This window comes from Vicugna pacos, unplaced genomic scaffold (assembly GCF_048564905.1).
Source record: "Vicugna pacos unplaced genomic scaffold, VicPac4 scaffold_19, whole genome shotgun sequence".
Taxonomy (NCBI): Eukaryota; Metazoa; Chordata; class Mammalia; order Artiodactyla; family Camelidae; genus Vicugna; species Vicugna pacos.
The window spans coordinates 14,205,397-14,225,829 of NW_027328740.1; positions in this window are offsets into that span (position 1 = coordinate 14,205,397).

Sequence of the window (20,433 nt, forward strand, 5' to 3'; positions counted from 1 at the left end):
AATCCAACCGCTAACTGCCATCCCCAATGGCTGCTGCATCTTGTCAGTGTTGGGGGAGGGGCTGCATCCGACGAGAGGTTCCTAAGGTAAATGTGATTCTACCCACTAGCGTCCCATGGGCCTTTCTTCTTCCCTCTTTCCTTTTGTTCAGAGCTCTATGCACCGTACCAATGGAGGGAAGTGTGTCCCTTTTCAGTTGATGGTTTCACACGTCTTTAAACTTTCTAACAGTTCACAGTACACAGGGACCCACTAAAGGAGACTTATGTTCCTATAATATCCGTACACCCGGAATACATATGCGTCGCCTGATTTCTGCTGAAACACCCACACTCTCAGGACATGGATCCATTGGATTCATGGGGGCTGAAATTCCAAGAAATGAAACCAACCCCAATGTGCACTTTGCTGTCGGTCTCTTTTGCACTTAGTACACTTTGGCAGAGCTACTTGCCTTTGTTATAGGCTTCTTACATTTCTTCTCTACGTAGCCTAGAATATGGCATTCCTTCATCCTGTTGGAAGACATACAAGTCTACATCACGGACTAGGAATCCATTTGATTCCAAATCGGCATTAGTGTTAGGTCACGATATGCTCTTATGAATCAAAATTTACGAATATGAATGCACGCTTCTGATTTCCGAATACAAGTGTGCTGAGTACATGCAAGCCACGATACTGGGTCGATGCGTTCTGAATGACCCTTGACCTCACCTTGAGTATTTTCTTTTGAATAATCATGGTTCCCTTTGTATATGTCAGCCAACCATACCATTTTGGTGCTTGTTTGTTGGTTTGATTCTTTGTTGGTCTTCTTCTCGCTTGTTTTGCAAACACGTCAGGCCATGCATCTCTCCTTTCGCTTCAAACAGAGTCAAATAAGCTGATTCACTTAAGAGAGTGCTTCCAATCACCTATGATTTCCTGCTTCCCTCTCCCATCTTTAGGGTTTTGATGTCCTCCTTAAGTTCTTCTTCTTTCTTCTCTGCCACACATGCTCTTCTTGCATTTCCAATAATGGTTTCTTCTTTCCATTCCATCTTGCTGCTTTTCTATTCAGGGGAGTTTTCTCAACCTTTCTTTTAGAAAAACTTTTGAACTGCTGAATTCTTTTAAGATTTGCCGGTCTGTAGAATTCTCTAGCTCTGCCGTTATTTGAAATGGTGTTCATGTGGCATAGGCTACCCTAGGTGGCAGCATTTGGCCATTCAGGATATGGTCTGTGTCCTGGCACTCCTCCCTGTCCTGCAATATTGCTGCCGAGATATCAGCTGAAACCCCTCTGGAGGTTTCCTTGTGACTATGTTGTTTCCTCCAGGTGCATTTTAAATCACTCGGATATTCGTGAACTTTGTTGATTTGAATCATACAGCTGCTGGTAGGTCTATTGGGATTCCACCTCCTTCGGATGCTGTGTAATTCCCGAATTCGCATAGATGATTCTTTCTTGGCTTTCAGCAAGTTTCAGTCTGATTTTTCTACAGATAAATTTTCAGACACTTTTTGTTACTTTATCTCTTGCTTTTCCATCTGGGACTCATGATTTCTATTCTTTCATGCCCTGTCTTAACCCAGGGTTCAACTGCAATGTTTTCATTTGTTTGCACTTGCTTTCCTATGTCTGCTTCTGACCGAGGTTTTTCTCTTCCCCTGTCTTCACAGTCATTCACGCGTCCCTCTGCATTATCTAGTCTGCTAAGGACTGAATTTTAGCCCTGATATTATCACAACCATTGAGTTTCCTGATATTTTTGGCTCGTGTTGAGACTTTCTCTTCCCCTTTTCTGGTATTCTGCCTTTTGTGATTCTGAGACACTGGTGTTCTTCAGTGTTTTCCTGACCTTCATTTTCAACACTTGTTCTGGATAGCGTTTTGCAGACTAGTTGTTTGAAAGCTTATCTTTTGCGCCTTCAATATCTTTGGAACTGAAAATGGTACTTCCTGTTTCTTTTACTGTTCTTCTTCATCTCTACTGGTCAGGTAATATCAGGTATCTAATGTAGACTTCTAGGGCTTTGTTAATTGAAAATTTTAGACTCTTGTCTCTACGCAATTCCATGGGATTTCTGTGAGGACAATTTCTCCTAGGCATTGATGCCATAACCTGTACCTGTGTGTGTTGTTTGGTATATCTCCAATTGCTGGTGTTGCATTAGTTGTGATGAACAACCCATACTACTTCGATTAGCATAACTTCATTTTGATTATACTTATCTCACACTTCTGAAAGTGCACAGGACACTTCCTCTTGTGGAAATGAAGCTTCTAAAAGTTCTCAGCTCTGCATTCTTCTCTGTCATTTTGGAATGTTTCCAAAACAGCAAACTGAGAGTGCTCTTCTGCTTTTTATTGCCACGGGAATGTCCCAATGAAATGAGTTCTTTCCAGAGCTTCTCTGTCTACAGAAACACCAGTGGAAGCATATCTATGGATGTCACATATCAGGGCCTGCTGGAATGATCCCGCAGACCTTCCTTGTTGTCCTAGGTGCCGTACCGTGCCGGTGCCATCCAAAATGTAGCATCCGCTTTTGGGAGATAGTGCTGAAGGGAATGCTTCCTCTTCTCGCGCTGTGGACTTGGACCACTCTTCCTTGTCCTCTCATCCTTGTGGCACGGGTGCACGAAGGCAACCACAGAGTTGTTGCGCATCCTGTGACTCAAACCAAACCATAATCCCAGCCCAGGTTATGAATGTAGCATATCCTAAGGCTTTTCATTCTGATTTCAAATTCAAGGCCCCCTGGATCCCTCAGACCAGATGCACGATATCTCTGATTCAGCCCCACACGTGCTCTATTGGCAAAATTCCCAATTGGTCCCTGGTCCTGCAGATGTACTGGGTGTGGCCATGGGACATATCGGTAATCGCAACCGCGCGACCAGTGTGGTTGATTTATTATTGGTACACAGTTCGGCTTGCTCTCTTGATTCGACCCACCACATCCCACAACGCACTCCAGATCCCTGAGACTCAGCGTGTGCCATCATCCGTAGCTCTATGCCTCACTGACCATTGCCTCTGCTACCTCAAATTTGGCAGCTTGGATCTTGGTCTCAGAATTAACTGTGGGGATATTTTGCGCTGGTTTCTTTGAGTTCTCTCAGCCAAGCATCTGCTGTGCACTCTTGTAAATCTCAGCACATCACCTTCAAACCCATGTCTCCTGTCCGCTTGAGAGTGTGCGTCCAAGTTAAACAGAGTTTCACCCTTGTTGCTCCATCACCAGGGGTCCGAACCTGCACTGGTTTCCATTCCCTGCTTTGCCTTCTCCTGCTTCCTGGTGTCCTGAGGCCTCATCCTGTCTTTGGGAGTAACAGACCTCTCTTCGGCCAGTGTCCTATGCTAAGGGCTGGGTGAGTGGATGTTTCCATTGCTCTGTACATGGGAGCGAGTGAGTGCAGGTTGCACTTCTTCTCTGCCAACTGGGCATCGATGAATCAACACTATCCAGATACATTTCACAGAAATGTGATATTTGCTTAGCTCTTTGTTTCTATACAGCCGTGGTGGGAGGGATTGTCCGAAGACAACTATTTTGACATTGTGTTGATATCCCATTTGCAGTCTTTAAGAAGTTTAACAGAACTCATTTACATGTTTTGGGAGTTATACGAAAATGGAGTTATTTTTTGAAACACACTAAATCGACCTAGAAGCCAGACTTGTCAATTTTGGTAACATTTTGTCAGCTCTACGGAAAAGCTAGACAGATAGAATGCAAACTAGCAGTCCTAACTGTTCAAGGGTTCATGTCAGCTCTTTAAGTTTGAAGCCTCCGAAACCAACAGGAACCATGAAATAACTTTTGGAAACATGGAATAACCCCCAACCTTGGATACACTTGTGCATGTGGTACCCTGTATCCCAATGACACCTACTGGCCAATGTTGGCATTTCAAGGGGTAACATCCCTCTCTAGGAAAATACAAGAGGAAACAAACCAAATATATACATTTAGGTTTGAATCCAAAAGCACCTAGAGGCATTCTAGCTAGGAGAATCCTGCTGCAGTTATGCTAGTCTATTGAGAACCAGGTGTTTTTCTATCAGTGTTGAGAACGCTTAATCATCCGATCCTGTAGTTTAAAGCCATTTAACGCAACCAAGTCTGCACCCCCATGATATAGTGCCCCCGGGGGCTTGACTCAAGTGAAAGACCATCCACATAAGCTGTGTCTTTAATGTCATTGGCGACTTTTACAGTTCAGTTCACTTTCTGACTTGTACTATTTACCTTCACTGTCTTGAAAAACTGAAGCCTAATACAGATTCATGTTCAGTCAAAGATTCCCCTCACTTACCACACTCCCTTCACCCCAGGGAAGACATAAACACAACATTTGCTGAATCTAGCGGAAGGACATCGTTTCTAGGTGTGAGCTAAGTATTCAATTTTATCTATTACAGCCGAGACTATTTGACCTTTAAGGTGTTCACTGTTGTTCACAGAGAGTGAAGCTGGAGGAACTCTGATTCTAGGAGGGGCTTGCTCTTCTCGTAATGGCTTCATTGCAGCTCAGGTACTGATCCTTCAAAATGGATGCCTGAGTGGAGGGGAGGCAAGGGCAAGTGCTCACTAGCTAGGCCCAAACCTGGGAAAAGGCTTACCTGGGCTTGTTGAATTTTGGTCTGAATGGCTTGGGAATGCCCCTTGGGACGTGTGGATTCTCACGACCTCTTCCAAGAACAGGAGCGTTTTGATCATCTCTGCCATTTCTTCTCCTTCAGACGTCAGGGACCTTGGACCCGTTATTGGAGAAGAGAATTGAGGAACTTCCTCAAGTCCACGTTGGCACTCCGTATGTTTCTGCCTGTATCAGTGAGTTTCAATATGTCTCATGAATGTCTTTTGAGCCTGGTATCCTCTACAGCTGTCTCCACGCCAGTATTCTCCATTGTAGCAGAACATCTCTCATCCATGTGTTCGCATCTCTCCTCAATCCGTGCAGCCAGCTTATCGGCCAGCTTCTCTTCGTGTCTCCCCTAAAGTCGACTTCACCAGGACTGGGCAAGTCTGAAAGTACCTCGGAGCCTGACCAGTAAGCTGATGACAGGCAGATCTTCCACTGTCTGCCCTTTCAGGTTCTGGAAACTGACCTGTGACCTCAGGTCTTTGGGCAGCAGCAGTATCTCGAACTGACACAGCTTCCCGGACCAAAGACCTAAGCCAAGCTCCACAGAGGGCGGCAGCCCCTCCATCACACTGATCCACCCACAGAACTCTGCCCGGTTACCTAGGATCCAACAGCCACAACAAGCCTCGCGGTAAACACCAACATTCCACCTGGAATCCAACCGCTAACTGCCATCCCCAATGGCTGCTGCATCTTGTCAGTGTTGGGGGAGGGGCTGCATCCGACGAGAGGTTCCTAAGGTAAATGTGATTCTACCCACTAGCGTCCCATGGGCCTTTCTTCTTCCCTCTTTCCTTTTGTTCAGAGCTCTATGCACCGTACCAATGGAGGGAAGTGTGTCCCTTTTCAGTTGATGGTTTCACACGTCTTTAAACTTTCTAACAGTTCACAGTACACAGGGACCCACTAAAGGAGACTTATGTTCCTATAATATCCGTACACCCGGAATACATATGCGTCGCCTGATTTCTGCTGAAACACCCACACTCTCAGGACATGGATCCATTGGATTCATGGGGGCTGAAATTCCAAGAAATGAAACCAACCCCAATGTGCACTTTGCTGTCGGTCTCTTTTGCACTTAGTACACTTTGGCAGAGCTACTTGCCTTTGTTATAGGCTTCTTACATTTCTTCTCTACGTAGCCTAGAATATGGCATTCCTTCATCCTGTTGGAAGACATACAAGTCTACATCACGGACTAGGAATCCATTTGATTCCAAATCGGCATTAGTGTTAGGTCACGATATGCTCTTATGAATCAAAATTTACGAATATGAATGCACGCTTCTGATTTCCGAATACAAGTGTGCTGAGTACATGCAAGCCACGATACTGGGTCGATGCGTTCTGAATGACCCTTGACCTCACCTTGAGTATTTTCTTTTGAATAATCATGGTTCCCTTTGTATATGTCAGCCAACCATACCATTTTGGTGCTTGTTTGTTGGTTTGATTCTTTGTTGGTCTTCTTCTCGCTTGTTTTGCAAACACGTCAGGCCATGCATCTCTCCTTTCGCTTCAAACAGAGTCAAATAAGCTGATTCACTTAAGAGAGTGCTTCCAATCACCTATGATTTCCTGCTTCCCTCTCCCATCTTTAGGGTTTTGATGTCCTCCTTAAGTTCTTCTTCTTTCTTCTCTGCCACACATGCTCTTCTTGCATTTCCAATAATGGTTTCTTCTTTCCATTCCATCTTGCTGCTTTTCTATTCAGGGGAGTTTTCTCAACCTTTCTTTTAGAAAAACTTTTGAACTGCTGAATTCTTTTAAGATTTGCCGGTCTGTAGAATTCTCTAGCTCTGCCGTTATTTGAAATGGTGTTCATGTGGCATAGGCTACCCTAGGTGGCAGCATTTGGCCATTCAGGATATGGTCTGTGTCCTGGCACTCCTCCCTGTCCTGCAATATTGCTGCCGAGATATCAGCTGAAACCCCTCTGGAGGTTTCCTTGTGACTATGTTGTTTCCTCCAGGTGCATTTTAAATCACTCGGATATTCGTGAACTTTGTTGATTTGAATCATACAGCTGCTGGTAGGTCTATTGGGATTCCACCTCCTTCGGATGCTGTGTAATTCCTGAATTCGCATAGATGATTCTTTCTTGGCTTTCAGCAAGTTTCAGTCTGATTTTTCTACAGATAAATTTTCAGACACTTTTTGTTACTTTATCTCTTGCTTTTCCATCTGGGACTCATGATTTCTATTCTTTCATGCCCTGTCTTAACCCAGGGTTCAACTGCAATGTTTTCATTTGTTTGCACTTGCTTTCCTATGTCTGCTTCTGACCGAGGTTTTTCTCTTCCCCTGTCTTCACAGTCATTCACGCGTCCCTCTGCATTATCTAGTCTGCTAAGGACTGAATTTTAGCCCTGATATTATCACAACCATTGAGTTTCCTGATATTTTTGGCTCGTGTTGAGACTTTCTCTTCCCCTTTTCTGGTATTCTGCCTTTTGTGATTCTGAGACACTGGTGTTCTTCAGTGTTTTCCTGACCTTCATTTTCAACACTTGTTCTGGATAGCGTTTTGCAGACTAGTTGTTTGAAAGCTTATCTTTTGCGCCTTCAATATCTTTGGAACTGAAAATGGTACTTCCTGTTTCTTTTACTGTTCTTCTTCATCTCTACTGGTCAGGTAATATCAGGTATCTAATGTAGACTTCTAGGGCTTTGTTAATTGAAAATTTTAGACTCTTGTCTCTACGCAATTCCATGGGATTTCTGTGAGGACAATTTCTCCTAGGCATTGATGCCATAACCTGTACCTGTGTGTGTTGTTTGGTATATCTCCAATTGCTGGTGTTGCATTAGTTGTGATGAACAACCCATACTACTTCGATTAGCATAACTTCATTTTGATTATACTTATCTCACACTTCTGAAAGTGCACAGGACACTTCCTCTTGTGGAAATGAAGCTTCTAAAAGTTCTCAGCTCTGCATTCTTCTCTATGTCATTTTGGAGTGTTTCCAAAACAGCAAACTGAGAGTGCTCTTCTGCTTTTTATTGCCACGGGAATGTCCCAATGAAATCAGTTCTTTCCAGAGCTTCTCTGTCTACAGAAACACCAGTGGAAGCATATCTATGGATGTCACATATCAGGGCCTGCTGGAATGATCCCGCAGACCTTCCTTGTTGTCCTAGGTGCCGTACCGTGCCGGTGCCATCCAAAATGTAGCATCCGCTTTTGGGAGATAGTGCTGAAGGGAATGCTTCCTCTTCTCGCGCTGTGGACTTGGACCACTCTTCCTTGTCCTCTCATCCTTGTGGCACGGGTGCACGAAGGCAACCACAGAGTTGTTGCGCATCCTGTGACTCAAACCAAACCATAATCCCAGCCCAGGTTATGAATGTAGCATATCCTAAGGCTTTTCATTCTGATTTCAAATTCAAGGCCCCCTGGATCCCTCAGACCAGATGCACGATATCTCTGATTCAGCCCCACACGTGCTCTATTGGCAAAATTCCCAATTGGTCCCTGGTCCTGCAGATGTACTGGGTGTGGCCATGGGACATATCGGTAATCGCAACCGCGCGACCAGTGTGGTTGATTTATTATTGGTACACAGTTCGGCTTGCTCTCTTGATTCGACCCACCACATCCCACAACGCACTCCAGATCCCTGAGACTCAGCGTGTGCCATCATCCGTAGCTCTATGCCTCACTGACCATTGCCTCTGCTACCTCAAATTTGGCAGCTTGGATCTTGGTCTCAGAATTAACTGTGGGGATATTTTGCGCTGGTTTCTTTGAGTTCTCTCAGCCAAGCATCTGCTGTGCACTCTTGTAAATCTCAGCACATCACCTTCAAACCCATGTCTCCTGTCCGCTTGAGAGTGTGCGTCCAAGTTAAACAGAGTTTCACCCTTGTTGCTCCATCACCAGGGGTCCGAACCTGCACTGGTTTCCATTCCCTGCTTTGCCTTCTCCTGCTTCCTGGTGTCCTGAGGCCTCATCCTGTCTTTGGGAGTAACAGACCTCTCTTCGGCCAGTGTCCTATGCTAAGGGCTGGGTGAGTGGATGTTTCCATTGCTCTGTACATGGGAGCGAGTGAGTGCAGGTTGCACTTCTTCTCTGCCAACTGGGCATCGATGAATCAACACTATCCAGATACATTTCACAGAAATGTGATATTTGCTTAGCTCTTTGTTTCTATACAGCCGTGGTGGGAGGGATTGTCCGAAGACAACTATTTTGACATTGTGTTGATATCCCATTTGCAGTCTTTAAGAAGTTTAACAGAACTCATTTACATGTTTTGGGAGTTATACGAAAATGGAGTTATTTTTTGAAACACACTAAATCGACCTAGAAGCCAGACTTGTCAATTTTGGTAACATTTTGTCAGCTCTACGGAAAAGCTAGACAGATAGAATGCAAACTAGCAGTCCTAACTGTTCAAGGGGTCATGTCAGCTCTTTAAGGTTGAAGCCTCCGAAACCAACAGGAACCATGAAATAACTTTTGGAAACATGGAATAACCCCCAACCTTGGATACACTTGTGCATGTGGTGCCCTGTATCCCAATGACACCTACTGGCCAATGTTGGCATTTCAAGGGGTAACATCCCTCTCTAGGAAAATACAAGAGGAAACAAACCAAATATATACATTTAGGTTTGAATCCAAAAGCACCTAGAGGCATTCTAGCTAGGAGAATCCTGCTGCAGTTATGCTAGTCTATTGAGAACCAGGTGTTTTTCTATCAGTGTTGAGAACGCTTAATCATCCGATCCTGTAGTTTAAAGCCATTTAACGCAACCAAGTCTGCACCCCCATGATATAGTGCCCCCGGGGGCTTGACTCAAGTGAAAGACCATCCACATAAGCTGTGTCTTTAATGTCATTGGCGACTTTTACAGTTCAGTTCACTTTCTGACTTGTACTATTTACCTTCACTGTCTTGAAAAACTGAAGCCTAATACAGATTCATGTTCAGTCAAAGATTCCCCTCACTTACCACACTCCCTTCACCCCAGGGAAGACATAAACACAACATTTGCTGAATCTAGCGGAAGGACATCGTTTCTAGGTGTGAGCTAAGTATTCAATTTTATCTATTTCAGCCGAGACTATTTGACCTTTAAGGTGTTCACTGTTGTTCACAGAGAGTGAAGCTGGAGGAACTCTGATTCTAGGAGGGGCTTGCTCTTCTCGTAATGGCTTCATTGCAGCTCAGGTACTGATCCTTCAAAATGGATGCCTGAGTGGAGGGGAGGCAAGGGCAAGTGCTCACTAGCTAGGCCCAAACCTGGGAAAAGGCTTACCTGGGCTTGTTGAATTTTGGTCTGAATGGCTTGGGAATGCCCCTTGGGACGTGTGGATTCTCACGACCTCTTCCAAGAACAGGAGCGTTTTGATCATCTCTGCCATTTCTTCTCCTTCAGACGTCAGGGACCTAGGACCCGTTATTGGAGAAGAGAATTGAGGAACTTCCTCAAGTCCACGTTGGCACTCCGTATGTTTCTGCCTGTATCAGTGAGTTTCAATATGTCTCATGAATGTCTTTTGAGCCTGGTATCCTCTACAGCTGTCTCCACGCCAGTATTCTCCATTGTAGCAGAACATCTCTCATCCATGTGTGCGCATCTCTCCTCAATCCGTGCAGCCAGCTTATCGGCCAGCTTCTCTTCGTGTCTCCCCTAAAGTCGACTTCACCAGGACTGGGCAAGTCTGAAAGTACCTCGGAGCCTGACCAGTAAGTTGATGACAGGCAGATCTTCCACTGTCTGCCCTTTCAGGTTCTGGAAACTGACCTGTGACCTCAGGTCTTTGGGCAGCAGCAGTATCTCGAACTGACACAGCTTCCCGGACCAAAGACCTAAGCCAAGCTCCACAGAGGGCGGCAGCCCCTCCATCACACTGATCCACCCACAGAACTCTGCCCGGTTACCTAGGATCCAACAGCCACAACAAGCCTCGCGGTAAACACCAACATTCCACCTGGAATCCAACCGCTAACTGCCATCCCCAATGGCTGCTGCATCTTGTCAGTGTTGGGGGAGGGGCTGCATCCGACGAGAGGTTCCTAAGGTAAATGTGATTCTACCCACTAGCGTCCCATGGGCCTTTCTTCTTCCCTCTTTCCTTTTGTTCAGAGCTCTATGCACCGTACCAATGGAGGGAAGTGTGTCCCTTTTCAGTTGATGGTTTCACACGTCTTTAAACTTTCTAACAGTTCACAGTACACAGGGACCCACTAAAGGAGACTTATGTTCCTATAATATCCGTACACCCGGAATACATATGCGTCGCCTGATTTCTGCTGAAACACCCACACTCTCAGGACATGGATCCATTGGATTCATGGGGGCTGAAATTCCAAGAAATGAAACCAACCCCAATGTGCACTTTGCTGTCGGTCTCTTTTGCACTTAGTACACTTTGGCAGAGCTACTTGCCTTTGTTATAGGCTTCTTACATTTCTTCTCTACGTAGCCTAGAATATGGCATTCCTTCATCCTGTTGGAAGACATACAAGTCTACATCACGGACTAGGAATCCATTTGATTCCAAATCGGCATTAGTGTTAGGTCACGATATGCTCTTATGAATCAAAATTTACGAATATGAATGCACGCTTCTGATTTCCGAATACAAGTGTGCTGAGTACATGCAAGCCACGATACTGGGTCGATGCGTTCTGAATGACCCTTGACCTCACCTTGAGTATTTTCTTTTGAATAATCATGGTTCCCTTTGTATATGTCAGCCAACCATACCATTTTGGTGCTTGTTTGTCGGTTTGATTCTTTGTTGGTCTTCTTCTCGCTTGTTTTGCAAACACGTCAGGCCATGCATCTCTCCTTTCGCTTCAAACAGAGTCAAATAAGCTGATTCACTTAAGAGAGTGCTTCCAATCACCTATGATTTCCTGCTTCCCTCTCCCATCTTTAGGGTTTTGATGTCCTCCTTAAGTTCTTCTTCTTTCTTCTCTGCCACACATGCTCTTCTTGCATTTCCAATAATGGTTTCTTCTTTCCATTCCATCTTGCTGCTTTTCTATTCAGGGGAGTTTTCTCAACCTTTCTTTTAGAAAAACTTTTGAACTGCTGAATTCTTTTAAGATTTGCCGGTCTGTAGAATTCTCTAGCTCTGCCGTTATTTGAAATGGTGTTCATGTGGCATAGGCTACCCTAGGTGGCAGCATTTGGCCATTCAGGATATGGTCTGTGTCCTGGCACTCCTCCCTGTCCTGCAATATTGCTGCCGAGATATCAGCTGAAACCTCTCTGGAGGTTTCCTTGTGACTATGTTGTTTCCTCCAGGTGCATTTTAAATCACTCGGATATTCGTGAACTTTGTTGATTTGAATCATACAGCTGCTGGTAGGTCTATTGGGATTCCACCTCCTTCGGATGCTGTGTAATTCCTGAATTCGCATAGATGATTCTTTCTTGGCTTTCAGCAAGTTTCAGTCTGATTTTTCTACAGATAAATTTTCAGACACTTTTTGTTTCTTTATCTCTTGCTTTTCCATCTGGGACTCATGATTTCTATTCTTTCATGCCCTGTCTTAACCCAGGGTTCAACTGCAATGTTTTCATTTGTTTGCACTTGCTTTCCTATGTCTGCTTCTGACCGAGGTTTTTCTCTTCCCCTGTCTTCACAGTCATTCACGCGTCCCTCTGCATTATCTAGTCTGCTAAGGACTGAATTTTAGCCCTGATATTATCACAACCATTGAGTTTCCTGATATTTTTGGCTCGTGTTGAGACTTTCTCTTCCCCTTTTCTGGTATTCTGCCTTTTGTGATTCTGAGACACTGGTGTTCTTCAGTGTTTTCCTGACCTTCATTTTCAACACTTGTTCTGGATAGCGTTTTGCAGACTAGTTGTTTGAAAGCTTATCTTTTGCGCCTTCAATATCTTTGGAACTGAAAATGGTACTTCCTGTTTCTTTTACTGTTCTTCTTCATCTCTACTGGTCAGGTAATATCAGGTATCTAATGTAGACTTCTAGGGCTTTGTTAATTGAAAATTTTAGACTCTTGTCTCTACGCAATTCCATGGGATTTCTGTGAGGACAATTTCTCCTAGGCATTGATGCCATAACCTGTACCTGTGTGTGTTGTTTGGTATATCTCCAATTGCTGGTGTTGCATTAGTTGTGATGAACAACACATACTACTTCGATTAGCATAACTTCATTTTGATTATACTTATCTCACACTTCTGAAAGTGCACAGGACACTTCCTCTTGTGGAAATGAAGCTTCTAAAAGTTCTCAGCTCTGCATTCTTCTCTATGTCATTTTGGAGTGTTTCCAAAACAGCAAACTGAGAGTGCTCTTCTGCTTTTTATTGCCACGGGAATGTCCCAATGAAATCAGTTCTTTCCAGAGCTTCTCTGTCTACAGAAACACCAGTGGAAGCATATCTATGGATGTCACATATCAGGGCCTGCTGGAATGATCCCGCAGACCTTCCTTGTTGTCCTAGGTGCCGTACCGTGCCGGTGCCATCCAAAATGTAGCATCCGCTTTTGGGAGATAGTGCTGAAGGGAATGCTTCCTCTTCTCGCGCTGTGGACTTGGACCACTCTTCCTTGTCCTCTCATCCTTGTGGCACGGGTGCACGAAGGCAACCACAGAGTTGTTGCGCATCCTGTGACTCAAACCAAACCATAATCCCAGCCCAGGTTATGAATGTAGCATATCCTAAGGCTTTTCATTCTGATTTCAAATTCCAGGCCCCCTGGATCCCTCAGACCAGATGCACGATATCTCTGATTCAGCCCCACACGTGCTCTATTGGCAAAATTCCCAATTGGTCCCTGGTCCTGCAGATGTACTGGGTGTGGCCATGGGACATATCGGTAATCGCAACCGCGCGACCAGTGTGGTTGGTTTATTATTGGTACACATTTCGGTTTGCTCTCTTGATTCGACCGACCACATCCCACAACGCACTCCAGATCCCTGAGACTCAGCGTGTGCCATCATCCGTAGCTCTATGCCTCACTGACCATTGCCTCTGCTACCTCAAATTTGGCAGCTTGGATCTTGGTCTCAGAATTAACTGTGGGGATATTTTGCGCTGGATTCTTTGAGTTCTCTCAGCCAAGCATCTGCTGTGCACTCTTGTAAATCTCAGCACATCACCTTCAAACCCATGTCTCCTGTCCGCTTGAGAGTGTGTGTCCAAGTTAAACAGAGTTTCACCCTTGTTGCTCCATCACCAGGGGTCCGAACCTGCACTGGTTTCCATTCCCTGCTTTGCCTTCTCCTGCTTCCAGGTGTCCTGAGGCCTCATCCTGTCTTTGGGAGTAACAGACCTCTCTTCGGCCAGTGTCCTATGCTAAGGGCTGGGTGAGTGGATGTTTCCATTGCTCTGTACATGGGAGCGAGTGAGTGCAGGTTGCACTTCTTCTCTGCCAACTGGGCATCGATGAATCAACACTATCCAGATACATTTCACAGAAATGTGATATTTGCTTAGCTCTTTGTTTCTATACAGCCGTGGTGGGAGGGATTGTCCGAAGACAACTATTTTGACATTGTGTTGATATCCCATTTGCAGTCTTTAAGAAGTTTAACAGAACTCATTTACATGTTTTGGGAGTTATACGAAAATGGAGTTATTTTTTGAAACACACTATATCGACCTAGAAGCCAGACTTGTCAATTTTGGTAACATTTTGTCAGCTCTACGGAAAAGCTAGACAGATAGAATGCAAACTAGCAGTCCAATCTGTTCAAGGGGTCATGTCAGCTCTTAACGGTTGAAGCCTCCGAACACAACAGGAACCATGAAATAACTATTTAAAATATGAAATAACCCCCAACCTTGGATATACTTGTGCATGTGATGCCCTTTACTCCCAATGACACCTACTGGCCAATGTTGGCATTTCAAGGAGTAACATCCCTCTCTAGGAAATTACTAGAGAAAACAAAACAAATATATACATTTAGGTTTGAATCCAAAAGCACCTTGAGGCATTAGAGCTATGAGAACCCTGCCTCAGCTATGGTAGTCTATTGAGAACCAGGTGTTCTTCTATCAGTGATGAGAACGCTTAATCTTCCGATCATGTTTGGTAAAGCCATTTAACGCAACCAAGTTGCACCCGCATGATATAGTGCCCACGGGGGCTTGACTCAAGTGAAAGACGATCCACATAAGCTGTGTCTTTAATATCATTGGCGACTTTTACAGTACAGTTCACTTTCTGACTTGTACTATTTACCTATACTGTCTGGAAAAACTGAGGCCTAATACAGATTCAAGTTCAGTCAAAGATTCCCCTCACTTACCACACTCCCTTCACCCCAGGGAAGACATAAAAACAACATTTGCTGAATCTAGCGGAAGGCCATCGTTTCTAGGTTTGAGCTAAGTATTCAATTCCTATCTATTTCAGACGAGACTATTTGACCTTTAAGGAGTTCACTGTTGTTCACAGATTGTGAAGCTGGTGGAACTCTGATTCTAAGAGGGGCTTGCTCTTCTCGTAATGGCTTCATTGCAGCTCAGGTACTGATCCTTCAAAATGGATGCCTGAGTGGAGGGGATGGAAGGGCAAGTGCTTGCTAGCTAGGCCCATCCTGGGAAAAGTTTTACCTGGGCTTGGTGAATTCTGGTCTGAATGGCTTGGGAATGCCCCTTGGGACGTGTGGATTCTCACGACCACTTCCAAGAACAGTAGCGTTTTGATCATCTGTGCCATCTCTTCTCTTTCAGACGTCAGAAACGTTGGACCCGTTCTTGGAGAAGAGAATTGAGGAACTTCCTCAAGTCTACGTTGGCACTCCGTATGTTTCTGCCACTATCAGCGAGGTTAAATATGTCTCATGAATGTCTTTTGAGCCTGGTATCCTCTACAGCTGTCTCCACGCCAGTATTCTCCATTGTAGCAGAACATCTCTCATCCATGTGTTCGCATCTCTCCTCAATCCGTGCAGCCAGCTTACCGGCCAGCTTGTCTTCGTGTCTCCCCTAAAGTCGACTTCACCAGGACTGGGCAAGTCTGAAAGTACCTTGGAGCCTGACTAGTAAGCTGATGACAGGCAGATCTTCCACTGTCTGCCCTTTCAGGTTCTGGAAACTGACCTGTGACCTCAGGTCTTTGGGCAGCAGCAGTATCTCGAACTTACACAGCTTCCCGGACCAAACACTTAAGCCAAGCTCCACAGAGGGCGGCAGCCCCTCCATCAAACTGATCCACCCACAGACCTCTGTCCGGTTACCTAGGATCCAACAGCCACAACAAGCCTCGCGGTACACACCAACATTCCACCTGGAATCCAACCGGTAACTGAAATCCCCAATGGCTGCTGCATCTTGTCAGTGTTGGGGGAGGGGCTGCATCCGACGAGAGGTTCCTAAGGTAAATGTGATTCTACCCACTAGCGTCCCATGGGCCTTTCTTCTTCCCTCTTTCCTTTTGTTCAGATCTCTATGCACAGTAACAATGGAGGGAATTGTGTCCCTTTTCAGTTGATGGTTTCACACGTCTTTAAACTTTCTAACAGTTCACAGTACACAGAGACCCAATAAAGGAGACTTATGTTCCTATAATATCCGTACACCCGGAATACAGATGCGTCACCTGATTTCTGCCGAAACACCCGCACTCTCAGGACATGGATCCATTGGTTTCATGGGGGCTGAAATTCCAAGAAATTAAACCAACCCGAATGTGCACATTGCTGTCAGTCTCTTTTGCTCTTAGTACACTTTGGCAGAGCTACTTCCTTTGTTATAGGCTTCTTACAATTCTTCTCTACGTAGCCTAGAATATGGCATTCCTTCATTCTTTTGGAAGACATACAAGTCTACATCACGGACTAGGAATTCATTTGATTCCAAATCGGCATTAGGGTTAGGTCACGATATGTTGTTATGAATCAAAATTTACGAATATCAATGCACGCCTCCGAATACAAGTGTGCTGAGTACATGCAAGCCGCGATAATGGGTCGATGCATGCTGAATGATCCTTGACATCACCTTAAGTATTTTCTTTTGAATAATCATGGTTCCCTTGGTAAATATCAGCCAACCGTACCATTTTGGTGTTTCTTTGTTGGTTTGATTCTTTGTTGGTCTGCTTCTCGCTTGTATTGCAAACACGACAGGCCATGCATCTCTCCTTAAGCTTGAAACAGAGAGTCAAATATGCTGATTCACTTAAGAGAGTGCTTCTAATCACCTATGATTTCCTGCTTCCCTCTCCCATCTTTAGGGTTTTGATGTCCTCCTTGCCTTCTTCTTTTTTCTTCTTTGCCACTCATGCTCTTCTTGCATTTCCAATAATGGTTTCTTCTTTCCATTTCATCTTGCTGATTTTCTATTCAGGGTAGATTTCTCAACCATTCTTGTAGGATAAGTTTTGAACTGCTGAATTCTTTTAAGATATGCCGGTTTGTGGAATTTTCTAGATCTGCCGTTGTTAGGAATGGCGGTCATGTGGCATAGGCTCCCCTAGGTGGCAGCATTTGGCCATTCAGGATATGGTTTGTGTCATGGCACTCCTCCCTCTCCTGCAATATTGCTGCGGAGATATCAGCTGAATCCCCTCTTGAGGTTCCCATGTGACTATGTTGTTTCCTCCAGGTGCATTTTAAATCACTGTGATATTCGTGAGCTTTGTTGATTTGAATCATACAGCTGCTGGTAGGTCTATTGGGATTCCACCTCCTTTGGATGCTGTGTAATTCCTGAATTCGCATACATGATTCTTTCTTGGCTTTCAGGAAGTTTCTGTCTGATTTTTCTACAGATAAATTTTCAGACATTTTTTGTTTCCTTATCTCTTGCTTTTCCATCTGGGACCCTTATGAATTCTAGTCTTTCATGCCCTGTCTTAACCCAGGGTTCAACAGCAATGTTTACATTGCTTTGCACTTGCTTTCCTATGTCTGCTTCTGACCGAGGTTTTTCTGATCCCATGTCTTCACAGTCATTCACGCGTCAATCTGCATTATCTAGTCTGATTACGACTAAATTTTAGCCCTGATATTATCACATCCATTGAGTTTCCTGATATTTTTTGGCTCGTCTTTAGACTTTCTCTTCCCATTTTCCGGTATTCTGCCTTATGTGATTCTGAGTCACTGTTGTTTTTCAGTGATTTCCTGACCTCCATTTTCAACACATGGTCTGGATAGCGTTTTGCAGTCTAGTTGTTTGAAAGCTTATCTTTTGGGCCTTCAATATCTTTGGAACTGAAAATGGTACTTCCTGTTTCTTTTACTGTACTTCTTCACCTCTACTGTTCAGGTAATATCAGGTATGTAATGTGGACTTCTAGGGCTTTGTTAAGTGAAAATTTTAGACTTTTGGCTCTACGCAATTCCATGGGATTTCTGTGCGGACAATTTCTCCTAGACATTGATGCCATATCGTGTTCCTGTGTGTGTTGTCTGTTATATCTCCAATTGCTGTTGTTGCATTACTTTTGATGAAAAACCAATACTATTTCGATTTGCATAACATCATTTTGATAATGCTTATCTCACAATTCTGAAAGTGCGCAGGACACTTCCTCTTGTGGAAATGAAGCTTCTAAAGGTTCTCAGCTCTGCATTCTGCTCTATGTCATTTTGGAGTGTTTCCAAAACAGCAAACTGAGAGTGTGCTTGTGCTTTGTAGTTCCACGGGAATGTCCCAATGAAAGCAGTTCTTCTCAGAGCTTCTCTGTCTACAGAAACACCAGTGGAAGCATATCTATGGATGTCACATATCAGGGCCTGCTGGAATGATCCCGCAGACCTACCTTGGTGTCCTCGGTGCCGTACCGTGCTGGTGCCATCCAAAATATAGCATCCGCTTTAGGGAGATAATGCTGTAGGTAATTCTTCCTCTTCTAACGCTGTGGACTTGGACCACTCTTCCTTGTCCTCTCATCCTTGTGGCACGGGTGCACGAAGGCAACCACACAGCTGTTGCGTATCCTGTGCCTCAAACCAAACCATAATCCCAGCCCAGGTTATGAATGTAGCAGATCATAAGTCTTTTCATTCTTATTTCAAAACCAAGGCCCCCTGGATCCCTCAGACTAGATGAACGATATCTCTGATTCAGCCCCACACGTGCTCTATTATCAAAATGCCCAATTGGTCCCTGGTCCTGCAGATGCACTGGGTGTGGCCATGGGACATATCGGTAATCTCAACCACATGACCAGTTTTGATGCTTTATCATTGGTACACATTTTGGTTTGCTCTCTTGATTCGACCCACCACATCCCACAATGCACTCCAGATCCCTGAGACTCAGCGTGTGCCATCATTCGTAGCCCTATCCCTCACAGAACGTTGCCTCTGCTACCTCAAATTTGGCAGCTGGGATCTTAGTCTCAGAATCAACTGTGCGGATATTTTGCGCTGGTTACTTTGAGTTCTGTCAGCCAAGCATCTGCTGTGCACTCTTGTAAATCTCAGCACATCACCTTCTATCCCATGTCTCCTGTCCGCTTGAGAGTGTGCGTCCAAGTTAAACAGAGTTTCACCCTTGTTGCTCCATCACCAGTGGTCAGACCCTCACTGGATTCCATTTCCTGCTTTGCTTTCTCCTGCTTCCAGGTGTCCTGAGGCCTCATCCTGTCTTTGGAAGTAACAGACCTCTCTTCGGCAAGTGTCCTGTGCCAAGGGCTGGGTGAGTGGGAGTTTCCATTGCTCTGTTCATGGGAGTGAGTGAGTGCAGGTTGCACTTCTTCTCTGCCAACTGGGCATCGATGAATCAACACTATCCAGATACATTTCACAGAAATGTGATATTTGCTAAGATCTTTGTTTCTATACAGCCGTGGTGGGAGGGATGGTCCGAATACACCTGTTTTGACATTGTGTTGATATCTCATTTGCTGTCTTTAAGAAGTTTAAAAGAATTAATTTACATGTTTTGGGAGTTATACGAAAATGAAGTTATTTTTTGAAACACACTCAATCGACCTAGAAGCCAGACTTGTCAATTTTGGTAACATTTTGTCAGCTCGACGGAAAACCTAGACAGATAGAATGCAAATTGGCAGTCCAAACTGTTAAAGGGTTCATGTCGGCTCTTTACTGTTGAAGCCTCCGAAACCAACAGGAACCATGAAATAACTATTGGAAACTTGAAATAACCCCCAAACTTGGATACACTTGTGCATTCCTGCCCTTTACTCCCAATGACACCTACTGGCCAATATTGGCATTTCAAGGGGTAACATCCCTCTCTTGGAAAATACAAGAGGAAAAAACCAAATATATACATTTAGGTTTGAATCCAAAAGCACCTAGAGGCATTCTAGCTAGGAGAACCCTGCTTCAATTATGCTGGTCTATGGAGAACCAGGTGTTCTTCTATCAGTGATGAGAACGCTTAATCATCCGATCATGTTGGGTAAAGCCATTTAACGCAACCAAGTCTGCACCCGCATGATATAGTGCCCCCGGGGGCTTGACTCAAGTGAAAGACGATCCACATAAGCTGTGTCTTTAATATCATTGGCGACTTTTACAGTAGAGTTCTCTTTTTGACTTGTACTATTTACCTATACTGTCTTGAAAAACTGAGGCCTAATACAGATTCAAGTTCAGTCAAAGATTCCCCTCACTTACCACACTCCCTTCACCCCAGGGAAGACATAAACACAACATTTGCTGAATCTAGCGGAAGGACATCGTTTCTAGGTGTTAGCTAAGTATTCAATTCCTATCTATTTCAGCCAAGCTTTTTGGACCTTTAAGGAGTTCACTGTTGTTCACAGAGTGTGAAGCTGGAGGAACTCTGATTCTAGGAGGGGCTTGTTTTACTCTTAATGGCTTCATTGCAGCTCAGCTACTGATCCTTCAAAATG